General features: G+C 45.4%; 1 pseudogene; it reads right to left on the reverse strand.

The window, feature by feature from the left end:
* Window positions 1-7,277: 7,277 nt before the first annotated feature.
* Window positions 7,278-7,395, reverse strand: LOC124614127 (annotated as a pseudogene).
* Between the last annotated feature and the right edge of the window lie 8,284 nt (window positions 7,396-15,679).

Consider the following 15,679-nt stretch of genomic DNA (forward strand, 5'->3'; position numbering starts at 1 on the left):
TTTGCTGGAACAAAACTTACGTGAGATTTTGCCGGTGTCTGGAGCATCCTGTTCAGCTCAGTGTTAACATGCCTTACAGCAGTGTTTAACCAGGGCTGATCATGGCGCTGAAACGCCTCCACAAACCCCACATTTGTGTGCTGAGTTTCTGCTCCTATTTTATCCAGGTCTCTCCTAATACTGTATCTTGGATACATAGCCAGGCTTTTCCTGATCCATCAACTGTAATTACCTGATCTTCCTTCTCAAAATCCCTACATAGCTGACCTACGTTTCCTGTCACCTGGCTAAGGCTAGCACTCGGTTTCACAAATCTGGTAACCTGCACCTGATTTCTCCTGAAGCTGCTGGCCCTCACCCCTCCCATGACTGCTGCCTATAAACAGAATTCTTCTTTTCCTATTCTGGTTTGATCCCGACCTGTCTTTTTTTCTTTAAGCTAACATTCTACTTCAACCTACTTTCAACTACATCTGGATGAGGCCCTTCCTCCACTTTAGACAGCAAGCCAAACTGATTTATTAATTGAATTTCTGGAGTTTTTTCAACTGTGCATCGAACCATCGAGATTCGATCGTCGATCGATTGATACGTGTCGCCTATACTAGATAGTGGTTGTTGTCGTCGTTGGCAAGAGAGCCAACACCGTTTTACTAAAGGAGACCGAAATGCACGCGTTTTAGCTAACGCAGGCTGGTGTGAGGTTTGGAACAGGACAAGGAAATTAGAATTTAGGAAAACGGACGTAGCTGGTGGAATACTTAACTTTAATCCATTAATGATGAACGTCGGTTTTGACGGAACATGATTCACAATACCAATACTAACTGATAATGGCGCCTTGCTAGGTCGTAGCAAATGACGTAGCTGAAGGCTATGCTAAACTATCGTCTCGGCAAATGAGAACGTAAGTAGGCAGTGAACCATCGCTAGCAAAGTCGGCTGTACAACTGGGCGAGAGCTAGGAAGTCTCTCTAGACCTGCCGTGTGGCGGCGCTCGGTCTGCAATCACTGATAGTGGCGACACGCGGGTCCGACGTATACTACCGGACCGCGGCCGATTTGAAGGCTACCACCTAGCAAGTGTGGTGTCTGGAGGTGACACCACAGTGGTTATCACCACAAACGCCGTCATCGAAACGTGCGGCACGAAACGTGCACCATGCCATAGACGCAGCCTGAGGTGAGCAGTACTATGTTATCGGAGACATCCTTTTGCGTTTGCCTTGGACCTTTGATAGTAATCAAAGAAACGCTGACACGTGCGAACCACTTACATCTCTTCATGCTTCTTGTCTTACCTGACATGTTCCAGCAGTACTGCTGTCCGTGTCTCGGAGCCAGAACCGTGCTACCGTGGTTTGACGAGCATAATAGTGAGCACAGGTTGCTGTCTCAGCTACCAAATTCGCCTGATGTAAACCCTATGCTACCCGTGTGGGTCGCTTCAACGCGCCACCACTGTGTACGCAAATAAGCGACCCGTTATTTACGCGAATTACATGACCTGTGCGTAGAGATCTAACGCCACAGACCTCCACAAACCTACCAACAAACTGTCGGACACCTGACACGCATTATCATTAATGTATTTCGTTCCAATGACGGACAAACAAGCTCTTCAGCAGGTGATCATTACGTTTTGACTCATCAGTATGTAAGCGTTATCTTGATGACAATTCCCAATCTGTCTTCTCCAAATAGTTTAGTAACTTACCATTTTAACAATTAAAGATTTCTTCTGTATAACTAATTTACAAACACCCTGTACTGTCTTCACGTAGAGTTTTCCCCTGTACAGCTTCTTCAACTGCGACAAACGACCAGAGAAGGATGTTCTTATTGTGGAGATACCATTTTAAAGTGGGAACCTTCAAGTAAGACGAAATTATACCGAATAACTGGCTACTGGGCTACAGGTAAAAGTTAAAAGGTTTTTGGAAGGAACAGTGATATTTGTGGGACGAGTACGCAATAATAGAGACAGGAAGAGGCAGACGGCCTAAAAGACTTCTGCTCTGTGGTCGATGCTAATTACAAGAAAGACTCAGGCGGCAGTCTAAGTTGGTTAACCCTAGAGCGGAAGCAAAACACGGAGAGGGCGACTTACGAGCATCTCTCTACAGACAGACGCGGCAAGCAATTACTTGGCCAGTCTCCCACATCTCCTAATTTATTAAAAAATGCTACACCGTGGTGTCGCTTAGCACGGGCCTTGGACACTGGCCACCACGTGTACCTAGCTATAATAGCAGGGAGTAGATGGGAACTGGAGAGGTAATATAAAATTATATATTTGTAGCTACCCAAATTTACGTTCACAACCGGGGTCGTCCAACAGATCGCTATTGAGGTTTACCGTAACGCACGTGAGATGTATGCATTTGAACCATGTAATATACATTATAGTACCTGAAGTATTAGTCTTATAAGATGCGATATAACATGCTCTCTAAGCAAGGTAACGCTTTATGTAGTAAAACGTATTGATGGCTGAATTATGAGCGTAACTATACAACCGAATCGATGACTTCTCAGACTGCGACGAGATTGATTCTTTGCCCCCAGCACATTGCACCCAAACAACACAGAAAAGAGTCAAAACTCTTTCTCCCACTGCACTGCAAGATAGCGCACATCAATGTCCAGTTAGCTTGTCCTTGCCATACACATTCCTTTATGCAATGGAAATGAACCAGTCACCTTAAACCACAGTTCAAGACATTCGGAAATCATATTACCATCCAGGACCTTTAAACGTCTCCATCCACAATCTGCAAACGATCTTATGGTGCGTGGCGTAGAGTTCTTTCTGTAGCACTGTTAATTTCACCATTCTCTGTTTCAGTCGCAAAAAAAGCTACGGAACAATTGTTGGAAATCCTCCGCTCGAGGCTGAAGCTCTCTGCTATTAAGCCAATGATATTTTCGCGGAATATATTTACGAGGAATCAGGATATTGCTTGATTCTTCTTAGAATATATTTTCGCCAGAGTGAAACACTGATACTTCAAGGGACTTGACGGTTTGTTTCCTTTTACGTTGATCAAGAAATGATGTAGCTGGTTGCACGTGTAACTAAATTCTCATGAATTCTTCAATAGGAAGCAGAGATTCAGCTGAGATCTGAGATTCTTCTTAGAATATATTTACGAGGAATCAGGATATTGCTTGATTCTTCTTAGAAGTTATCCTCTAAGAATTTTGACAGTAAACCACTTCGTAATGCCTGATGCCTCTCTTAAGAACTCTGACATAAATTACGAAGTATGTAAATTCACTGAGAGGTTCAATAACTTATAGAGAACCTGCGTCGTGGTTTTCCGATCAACTGAAACACATTATGGGCATCAGGTTTGCAGCACAAAGCAATATAACGGCAGCCGACCTGTTAATAATTATCTCGCCAACAAGCGACTACGCAACCGAGTTAGTCAGTCATATGAGAAATGCAAAACTCAGACATGCTCTCTAGTTAGCTGAAGACTTTGACAGGCCCATCGTCTTGAGGAGAAATATACGAAATCTAGTGACAGGGAAATCCAGATCTCAGCTGAATCTCTGCTTCCTATTGAAGAATTCATGAGAATTTAGTTACACGTGCGACCAGCTACATCATTTCTTGATCAACGTAAAAGGAAACAAACCGTCAAGTCCCTAGAAGTATCAGTGTTTCACTCTGGCGAAAAATTTCTTCCGCAGACGTTAAAACTGAACGCTGTCAGAAATTCAATTGCACGAATTCATTCCGTAGTTGTAGGACGCGATGTAATTTCTTTCCTTTGCCAACCTCTTCATCTCTGGGTAGCGCTTATTGAGTCCTGAATTATTTGCTGGATGTATTCCAGTCTCTGTCTTCTCCTCCAGGTTTCACCCTCTACAGCTCCCTCTACGAAAGGACTATGTCTTCAGGCCACAAGTGGCCCATCGGGACCATCCTGCCGCCACGTCATCCTCAGATGAGGATGTGGATACGATTGGCGTGTGGTCAGTACACCGCTGTCCTGGTCGTTATGATGGTTTTCTCCCTCTAGTAACGAGGAAGTTACTAGAGGGACAGCAGCAGTGATGTTGGCTCACTTTCTCCGTCACCGAAATTGAGTTTATTGGGCGATATCACTCCCTGTAGTTGTACTCAATCTAACCACTATCATTAAAGAGCAGTAGGGCACCATTTACCAGTTCGTTAGTTAATTACAAGAATAATCTATGTCATTAGACCTCTGACGCTTCGCATTAGAAGATTAAGCGTGGTGCGGTTTCACCTCCCTCACCACAAAGGTTACACTTAGGGGCCTCCTACTTGATATCCATCGCATGCAGATGTTTCTTAAAGTTCCCATGGATATTTGTTGTTCATGCCATGAGATTAATCTGACCCCTGTTGAAGTATAGGACTACAGAATTTCTCCTGAAACACGCTTTTGGCGTAATTAGGTTCCCATATTTTGGTTCTGGATTATATTCCAACATCCTGTGTGATAACTCCTGTTACAGCAAAATGGTTTTCATTTTACCATTGTCCTGGTAATGGTTAGCAGATATTTCGGTCCAGGTAGTCTCTCTAGTGGGCCTGTTGCATAATCAAAGTGTTTTGCCAATAAAACGCAGTCTTCGGTTCACCTTCCCAACAACATTTACTGTGTGATCGTTCTGATTTAAATTCATTATTGTAATTGCTAGGTATTTAGCTGAATTGATAGCCTTTACATTTGTACGACTTAACGGCTTCCTTTTAGTGGTCATGTGTATGACATCTCTCTTTTCAAAATTTAGAGCTAAATTCCAATTTTCTGTCATATAGATACCTTGTCTAAATCATTTTGCTACTGGATTTGACTTTAGAATGACTTCACTAGATAGTAAATGTCAGCATCATCTGCAAACACTCTAAGAGGGCTGCTAAGATTGTCTCCAAAATCGTTTATATATATTTGTAACGGCAAATGGTGTACAATTCCCTGGGGCACGCCAAATGTCTCTTCCATTTTACTCAACGACTTTCTGTCAGTTACTACGGACTGTGGCCTATCAAAAGGAAATCATGAATCCAATTGTACAACAGAGACGATATTCCACAGGCATGCAATCTGATTGGAAGTCGCTTTTGAGGAACAGTGTTAAACGCCTTCTGGAATCTAGAAATATGGAATCAGATTGACATCCCCTGTGGATGGCGTTCATTGCTTGGTGTGAATAAAGAGCTAGTTTTATTTGACGATATTTTCGAAATCCTTACTATGTATCAATAGATCGGTTTCTTCGATGTAATTCATAATCGACATAAACGTTTTGTGGATATGGTACTGCGTCATATTGTATAAAACTACTGCTGGGAGAAACGAACGTCAATATGACGCGGTACCATACCGAGAAAACTTGTATGTCAACTGACTCTGGCTGCGGAAGCCTACTCAAACGTATGTAATTCATAATGTTCGAATATAGTATATGTTCCAAACGCCTAGTGTAAGTAGACGTCGGTGACATTGGTCTGTCGTTTACTGGGTTATTTCTGTTTCCTTTCCAACAGTACTCAAGTTCTGGTGTGTCCTGTACTACTTTCCAGTCTTCAGAAACGGATCTTTCGTCTAGCAGTTGTTTGCATATGATTGCTACGTGTGGAGCTATAATACAAAGTACCAGCATACTCTAAAAGGAACCTAACTGCTATGCAGTGTTGACCGAAAGACTTTCCTTAACTAAGTGAGTTGAGCTCCTTCACTACAATGATGGTGAACAGTTCTAAGTTACTTGTCCTGGCAGGTGTTCTAGATTTGAATTCTGAAATATTTATTTCTTTGGTGAAGAAATGTAGGTAAATGATGTTTGTAACTCAGCTTTAGTAGCATTGTCATTTATAACATTACCATTGCTACTGTGCAGTGAAGGTATTGATAGGGTCTTGCCTCTGATACGCTATACTTACGGCTAGGATGTCTTAGGATTTTCTGTTAGAGTTTCATTGTGGGAACTATTAGCAGCATCTCGCTCTGAAGTTTGCGCAAAATTTCGAGCTACTGTAAATCATCGCAAATCTTGGAGGATTAGAGTTGTTCTAAGTTTGACATGCGTCTCAATTGTTTAATTGCTTCGGCAAGTATCCCGACCTGTTTTGTGTACAATAGGGAATTTGTTCCATGTCTTATTAATTTATGGTCTTACGGTTTGGCATCCACAGCTTCGTTACATGACAGAAATATTTAAAAACTTTTAAATTTGGAATATTCTAGAAACCTTTTTGTAGCCGCGTTATCTGTTTGTAGTTCCTACATTACAGTATCAGATAAAAGATATTTCGCGATGATTTAATCTCATCCTCAGGTGTACACTTCCATGAGAAAGTGTAATATTAATCAAAAGTTATAATAATGGTAAAACAAGCCAATTAACCTGAAAGACAGGGGAACAAATACTGACATACCTAACTTTATTTGTTCGTTAATAATACACTGAATCAAACGTTCAGACGGCGTTCGAATTGACAGAACGGTCGAAATTGAATGGGTACGGGATGGACATCAAAATTTCGACTGGGTAGCAGGCACAGACAGTATACGTACATGAGCACTGCCAGCCGTGGGTGTTGACCTAAAATAGAATTTGAAGGAAGTCTCCTGAGGAAAATTCTACGGAATAAACACGTGTTGGGATAGAAAAATATAAAGATGCACTATTGATGAAATTCAACAGCTGCTGGCAAAAACTACATTGTGGAGACGTTAATATGTGTGATATAAGAGCCAAGTTAACAAGCTGTCACTGTAACTGCCGATGCGCGGTGTGCCCGAGAGAACAACCAGAAGTATGGAAATATGCCGCTAGATGGTGCAAGGATGGAGAGGGAAGAAACACGACAAAGTCTTGGGACTGTTACAACTTGAAGGAGGAAGAAGACAGTGAATAATATAACAAGTACGTAGAGAGCAATTACAGGCAGCGCAGCCAGAGCCGTTCAGGTAAAATTAAAAGTACCACTCAAAAACTTCCTGCGATAAAACCTTAGTAATATGAAGAGTGACTTATAAAAGGGTTGCAGTTGCAACAAAGTCCATTAAGAAAAACTAAAACTCCGTCCGAATAGACTATGAGGGCCCAACGGTACCGACGGGCCGCCGTGTCATCCTCGGCCCGCAGGCATCACTGCATGCGGATCCGGAGGGGCATGTGGTCAGCACACCGACCTCCCAGCTGTTGTCAGTTTTCGAGACCGGAGCCGATACTTCTCAATCAACTAGCTCTTCAGTTTGCCTCACAAGGGCTGAGTGCACCTCGCTTGCCAACAGCGCTGGACAGACCGGATGGTCACCCATCCAAGTGCTAGCCCAGCCCGACAGCGCTTATCTTCGGTGATTTGACGGGAACTGGTGTTACCACTGTGGCAAGGCCGTTGACAAATCCATTAAGCCGACATATTAAATGGAGACAAGTAACCGTTCCGTAGTCATAAAACAATATTAGACGTAAGTAGTATGAATACAAACGTGGGTGGGCTGTGGAAGGGAACTAGAACGTCCAGTAGTATAACATGAGTAACATGAAATTACAGAGTGAGCTATAAAATGGTTAAAATTGTAACACGCTCCAAGAGCAATGGTTAAAATGGAGGCAAATAATCGCTCCAAAGTCATCAGTCAATACAAGGCATGACTAGACTGTGTATCTTCCGGTAATAAAGGAACTACACTGAAGGAAGAAAATAGCTGCGCCAAGAAGGAACTGTGCAGCATAAACGAAAGCGTGCTTTTACATCTGAACGGTGACGCCTATTTAAATTTCACGCCAATCGCTAGTATGGGCACTATGAGGATGCAAAAAAATGGCTCTGAGCACTATGGGACTCAACTGCTGAGGTCATTAGTCCCCTAGAACTTAGAACTAGTTAAACCTAACTAACCTAAGGACATCACAAACATCCATGCCCGAGGCAGGATTCGAACCTGCGACCGTAGCGGTCTTGCGGTTCCAGACTGCAGCGCCTTTAACCGCACGGCCACTTCGGCCGGCTATGAGGATGCAAATCAGGTTTGCTTTAAGCACACGCTGCCACGCTCGTGACCGATAATTACCTGTGACATTGGACGTGATGAGCTGATGTCTGTCAAAAATACCTTTAGGTTGAGAAGGATACCATTATCGACACCTCACTGAGTATGAACGAAGCCGCGTAGTAGGTCTACGAGAAGCTGTGATATTGCAGAAAGACTTGGCAGAAATGTAGCCACTGTACGTGACTCCTTGCAGAGGTGGTAACGAGGATGCACGGTTGCAAGAAGACCGGGCTCCTAACGGCCATGTGGCACTACCGAGAGGTGTTCAGTGGATGGCTCTAGCGCATTGTACTGTATCTGTAGTAGCAATTTGAGAAGCGGTTGGTACCCAGTGACACAAACAAACTGTTACAAATAGGTTACCTCAAGGATTGCTCTGAGTCTTGGATGTACTCGACTGGAGACAGATCTGGTGATCGAGGAAGCCAAGGTATTATGTCGACACTCTATAGAGCATGTTGGGTTGCAACAGCGGCGTGTGTGTGAGCGTTATCCTGTTGGAAACCCCCCCCCCCATGGAATGCTGTTCATGAAAAGCAGCACGACAGGCCAAATCACCAGCTTGAGATACAATTTAGTAGTCAGGATTCGTGGAATAACCATTAGAGTTCTGCTGACGTACGAAATCGCACCCCCAGTACATAACTCCTGGTTTAGGACCAATGCAATCAGCACACAGGCAGGCTGGTTGCGGTAACTGGCCTCCTTCTAAGGAACACACGGTCCTCACTGCCAACGAGGTAGGACCAGCTTCTCAACTTTCATCAGTAAACTCAACAGCCCTCCACTCTGTTCTCCAATGAGCTCGCTCTTGACGCCACTTCAGTGGCGGTGGTTTGGGGTCTGTAGCGCCTGGCATTCGACAATAGCATCCAGCTGCCGGTCTTGGCCATACGTCCCAGTGGCGTTTCTTATTAACAGATTTGGTGACTTTGTTATGGTATGTCAACTTTTGACTTCAAATATTTCGTAATTGAATAACTTATTGTGAGAAAATCCTCTCTAAATGGTACAGAGTTCCTTCATTAGCTATATTAAGAACTGAGGCATTGGTATTATTTTCACTTTATCAAATGTAACGGTGGTAATGTCTGCTGCTAGTATCTTAATTATAAAAGAGACGAATTCAAGGACGCTTCAGTCTTAAAAAGTCGATTTCAGTTTTGGAAAAATTACAATATTTACAATATAGAATTTATCTGTTTTTAACATCAAACAGACCGCTGTCTAACAAAGAAATCCGTAATTTCAACCCACATGACAAAATCCAAGTAGATCTCGTCGGATAAGCAGGAGAAAGTGTATTGCGCCCGCCTGCCTACCGTAGAGGTAATCTGGCATTCATTCCACCTGTGTGGTTATATGAGTCGAGTCGTGCCTTGTTTGAAAAATAAATGTCCGTCTTAAATCCGAATAAACTAGATATGCACTTCATTACGAAGTATCCAAAGGAATACGAGGAGAACGACTGAGTTTCATGCATAAACATTTACCGACAAACAATTACCACCAGGGCAGTACAGCGAAGGTAATAAATTCTTATTAGGAGAGCAATGAGGACACTGGGGATGAAGAGAAGGTCTGCAAAGTGCGGAGCTAACGAATGAGATATGGCAGGTGTTGCTCATAATCCACATATTAGCTCCAGGAAATATGGATTGCACCTAGAATACGTAAGTTCAGTGTTTTTCGTGTTTTGTGCTCAAGTACCTTCTGTCAGTAGAACGTGTCACTTCCGCAATACATGAACAAACGGGACTGCAGAAGTCGAAAGGAATTCTGTCACTCCCTTCTGATGCGACATTATGACAGCGTGTTCTCTCTTCAAGAATTCTCCTTATCGAAGGAGCTCCCTTTACAAAAAATAGACTGTTGAATCTAAAAAATATGCATTACTACCGATTGAATCAGGCAGACTGAACATCAGAGACATTATAGTGTGAATGTTAGCTAGGGGTTATTGGAGGCCAGCCACTGTGGCTGAACGGCTCTAGGCGCTTCAGCCTGGAACCTCGTGACCGCTACGGTCGCACGTCCGAATCCTGCCTCGTGCATGGATGTGTGTGATGTCCTTAGGTTCGTTGGGTTGAAGTAGTTCTAAGTTCTAGGGGACTGATGACCTCAGATGTTAAGTCCCATAATGCTCATAGCCATTTGAACCATTTTTTGGTTATTGGAGACTACGTGGTCGGACTTACTTCACTGAGGTCACTTTAACGTGTAAGAGGCAGAATTTCTTACTGAAGTGCTTCCGTCTCTACTAGAGGAAATATAACTTGAATTAAATAGATATTCAAAATGATCTAGGCACTTGCATGTTACAGTATAAAATGTTTGTATTGAGGTTAGGCACTCTATGGTTATATTTAAGGAAACACCAAGAGGAAGAACAGATAGTGGGATGATGGGCAGAGTATTTCAAAGATACACTAAGCACACTCCTATAAGATGAAGAGACAGCTGCACAGGAGGAAATAGTGGAGCCGGAAGAAAACAACTACACCAATGAAGCAAGAAAGCCAACACTATAACAGTTTTCCCAGGCTGTGCAGAAGTCAAAAAACAATCGAGCCCCTGTGGAAGACAGCATAATTGCTGAATTAATAAAAACTGGGGGTAAGGCTGTAATAAAGGAACTGTGCACATTAATATCAGATGTATGGGAAACAGAAGCTATGCAAGATAATTGGAAAACTGGAATAAATATTATCATTTATAAGGAAGGGGACAGAACATCATGTGAAAACTATAGAGGTGTAACACTCCTAAGCACAGCTTATAAGATCTTGGCAAGTACATTAAACAAAAGGATACAGAGGTGCGCAGAAGGTATACTATGGGAATATCAGCGTAGCTTTCAACCAGACATAGGAACAACTGATCAAATTTTTGTGATGAGACAAACTATGGAAACGTTCTATGAATATGATATAGGTCTGCATTTCCTATTCATCGACTTCAAAACAGTCTTTGACAGCACAAACCGTAAAGAACTACGCAGAGTACTGGAAGAAGTTGGTATATGAGCTAAACCGATAAAACTAAGCAGAATGGCAATGAGAGAGACAAGAGCAAAACTAAAGGTCCTTAGCAGAACAAGTGAAAGCTGTGAGTTTAATAAAAGCGCGCAGCAAAGTGACAGTCTCTCCACTGTCCTATTCAATACAGCCCTCCCTAATGTGGTAAATAAAATAAACAATTGACGCACCATATTTATGAAAACTAGCCAGATACGTGACACGCTGATGACATTGCTATAGTAGGAAGAAATATCAATACACTCCAAGAAACAAATGGGGCAATGAAAACAGAAGCCGTAAAAATTGGGCTCATAGTAAATTACAACAAAATATATGGTAAAGACACAATCTGAAGACAGAAGAACCCCAAAAAACTTAAACATCACTGGGAAATACTTCAAAGGAGTGTCCTGTTTTAACTACTTGGTAGGCCTCATAACAAACGATAACTATACTGGAAAGGCTATAAGGGGAAGAATACAAGCAGGAAACAGAGCTTACTTCGCAAATATGCAACTTTTCAGAAATATACTCGGTACAAGAATAACAGAACAGCTAATATATAAATCCCTAGTCCGCCCGTTTATCACAAACATCCATAGTCGTTCCGCCGCCCAGTTACAGCGGTGGCATCGGTTCCTCTCCTCCCTTCAAGGCGACCTCATCCCCATCCCCCAGCACACCCGTCCCGAGTCCAACTCCACTCCCGATGTTATCCTCTCCTCCCCCAACCTCCTTCGCCGCATAACGGTGGATGTCCTGGAGCCTATTGGTAGCGACCATCTCCCTGTCCTCCTCACTGTTTCAGACGGTCGTCGCCCCCGCCCCGATTCTCATAATGACCCTCCCCCTAAGTACGTCCATGACTATTCCCGTGCCAACTGGAATGCCTACCGGGATACCCTCTCCACCCAGGTCGATAGTCACTCCTTCACCTACCACCACCCTGACGATGTCACCCATGCCGCTTCCTTTCTCCAGCAGACCTTGCCTGAGGCCGTGGAGGCCCACGTCCCTACTGTCGCCATCCACCCCCACCGTCCTCCCTTACCCCCACAGGCCGTCCTCCTCCGTGAATCCCGCCGTCTCTACCATGCCTTCCTCTGCACGCGTAACCTGGACACACTACGACGCCACCGGCAACTCCAGCGACACATTCGTAATTTGCTCGCGGCTAAGAAACGCCGGGACTGGCGATAGACATGCACCCATTTAAATGCTACCCTACCTATCAACTCGTCCAAGTTCTGGTCAGCCTTCCGTCGCCTTACCGGAACTAAAACCTCCCCCTACAATCCTCTTCTCCATAATGATCACCCCTTCCCTGACACCCTTAGTAAGGCCAATCACTTTGCCTCCTACCTCTCCGATGTATTTTCCATCCCCGACGATCCCCAGTTCTATTACTCCCTCTTCCCAGATATCCGCGATCGAACTGACACCTCCGTCCCTCCCCTCGCACCTGGTTTCCAGTACTTGGACAACATTGCACACACGGAACTCAATGCCCCTATCACTACACAGGATCTCATTGCTACACTCCGCACAAAACGCAACACTGCTCCTGGTCACGATCGTGTCACCTACCGTCACCTTCGTGAAGCTCCTGTCTCTTTCCTCTCCACCCTGGCCAGGCTCTACAATGTAGTCCTGTCCACCGGTTACTACCCCGACCTGTGGAAAACCTCCCGTATCCTAATGTTCCTTAAGCCTGGCAAACCGCCGTCCACCGTCTCCTCCTACCGTCCCATCAGCCTTACCTCGGTCTTCAGCAAGGTCCTGGAATTTATCCTCACCCGACGCATCCACCAGCATCTCCGCCAACACCACCTCCTTCCCGTTACCCAGAGTGGCTTTCGGCCGTCCTTCTCTTCCAACGACCTTCTCCTTCACGTCACTCACTTCCTATCCGACCAGCTTAATTCCCGTCGCTCCACAATCTCCCTCTCCCTGGACCTCGAACGAGCCTATGACCGCATATGGCATTCCGGCCTCCTCTTCAAGCTCCAAACCTTCGCCCTTCCCAGTAACTACGTCCGTCTGACCGGCTCCTTTCTCTCCCGCCGTCCTTCCTATGTCACCATCCATAACACAGATTCCTACACCTTTTTCCCCTCCGCCGGTGTGCCCCAAGGCTCCATCCTCTCCCCCCTTCTGTACCTTTTGTACACGGCGGACATGCCGCCACCGTCACCCCCCGCCCACCTTCTCCAGTTTTCCGATGACACCGCCTTCCTTGCCCTTGCCCCCACCCTGCAGCGCTCCCAACACTTTCTCCAATCCCATCTTCACCAGTTCACCGCTTGGTGCAACCAGTGGTTGCTCAAGGTCAATCCCTCCAACACCCAGGCGATGATTGTAGCCAAAACCACCCCTTCCTTCCGCCTCCTTGATTTCTATCTCACCATCTATGGCCGTCCTATCGCCCTCACTCCCACCCTTAAGTACCTTGGCGTCACCCTCGACCGTCGCCTCTCCTGGACTCCCCATCTCCAGACAATCCAAGCCAAGGCACGCTCCCGACTCCGTCTCCTCAAGCTCCTTTCTGGCCGTACGTGGGGTCTGGACCCCTCCACCATCCTCCACACCTATAAATCCCTCATCCGCCCTATGCTTTGTTACGCCCATCCGGCCTGGATCTCCGCCGCCCCTACCTTTTATAAATCCCTCCAAGTCCTTGAACGCCATGCTCTCCGCGTTGCCTGTTGCATCCGTCTCCTCTCCCCCACGCGGATCCTGTACGATCTCATCCCCTTCCCCCACCTCCTCCTTATCCTTGAAAGGATACGGATCCTGCACACCTCCCACAAACTCGATCCTCCTCATCCGCATGTCTCACCCATCTTCTCCCACCCCCGCCCACTGCCGCGCCTGTGTTCCCGCGTCCCACCCTGTCTCCATCACTCCACCCTCCTTACCCTCTCCCAAGGTGGCTTCCGCCGGCTCCCCCTCCCTGATGATGTCCTCCTCCCCTCCATCTACCCCTCCTATCAGCTTTGATCCTCCCCCCACCACTTCCTGCATCCTTTCCTTTAGGCATCCCCCCTCTCTTCCCTTTCCCTTTCCCCCATCCCCTCCCTCCATCCCTCTTCCCCCGGGCTTCCCCTCCTCCTTCCTCCCTTCCCCCTGTCTCCCCTGCCTATGGCCTCTGCTCTCCCCTCTCCCATCCCCCTCCTCCTCTTTTGGCAGGTCCCCAGACTCGTACACGGTTAGTGAACATTCGCGCGCCGGAGATCAACCCCTCATGTTCTGTGTGTGCCATCGTTTAAGTGGTTCAGTGTTATTCGTTTTCTGCACCTACGTTCACGTGTGACAATTTTCGTTTCTGTCTGTGTCCAAGTGTCTGAACAATTTTATCTTGGACCCTACGCCCGTGAACAGCACCTTGCATTTTAAAAAGTGTTTGTCTCCGTTTATCTACATCTACATCTACATTGATACTCCGCAAGCCACCCAAAGGTGTGTGGCGGAGGGCACTTTACGTGCCACTGTCATTACCTCCCTTTCCTATTCCAGTCGCGTATGGTTCGCGGGAAGAACGACTGTCTGAAAGCCTCTGTGCGCGCTCTAATCTCTCTAATTTTACATTCGTGATCTCCTCGGGAGGTATAAGTAGGGGGAAGCAATATATTCGATACCTCATCCAGAAACGCACCCTCTCGAAACCTGGCGAGCAAGCTACACCGCGATGCAGAGCGCCTCTCTTGCAGAGTCTGCCACTTGAGTTTATTAAACATCTCCGTAACGCTATCACGGTTACCAAATAACCCTGTGACGAAACGCGCCGCTCTTCTTTGGATCTTCTCTATCTCCTCCGTCAGACCGATCTGGTACGGATCCCACACTGATGAGCAATACTCAAGTATAGGTCGAACGAGTGTTTTGTAAGCCACCTCCTTTGTTGATGGACTACATTTTCTAAGCACTCTCCCAATGAATCTCAACCTGGTATCCGCCTTACCAACAATTAATTTTATATGATCATTCCACTTCAAATCGTTCTGCACGCATACTCCCAGATATTTTACAGAAGTAACTGCTACCAGTGTTTGTTCCGCTATCATATAATCATACAATAAAGGATCCTTCTTTCTATGTATTCGCAGTACATTACATTTGTCTATGTTAAGGGTCAGTTGCCACTCCCTGCACCAAGTGCCTATCCGCTGCAGATCTTCCTGCATTTCGCTACAATTTTCTAATGCTGCAACTTCTCTGTATACTACAGCATCATCCGCGAAAAGCCGCATGGAACTTCCGACACTATCTACTAAGTCATTTATATATATTGTGAAAAGCAATGGTCCCATAACACTCCCCTGTGGCACGCCAGAGGTTACTTTAACGTCTGTAGACGTCTCTCCATTGATAACAACATGCTGTGTTCTGTTTGCTAAAAACTCTTCAATCCAGCCACACAGCTGGTCTGATATTCCGTAGGCTCTTCTTTTGTTTATCAGGCGACAGTGCGGAACTGTATCGAACGCCTTCCGGAAGTCAAGAAAAATAGCATCTATCTGGGAGCCTGTATCTAATATTTTCTGGGTCTCATGAACAAATAAGGCGAGTCGGGTCTCACACGATCGCTGTTTCCGGAATCCATGTTGA

The sequence above is a fragment of the Schistocerca americana genome, chromosome 4 (assembly GCF_021461395.2).
Source record: "Schistocerca americana isolate TAMUIC-IGC-003095 chromosome 4, iqSchAmer2.1, whole genome shotgun sequence".
NCBI lineage: Eukaryota > Metazoa > Arthropoda > Insecta > Orthoptera > Acrididae > Schistocerca > Schistocerca americana.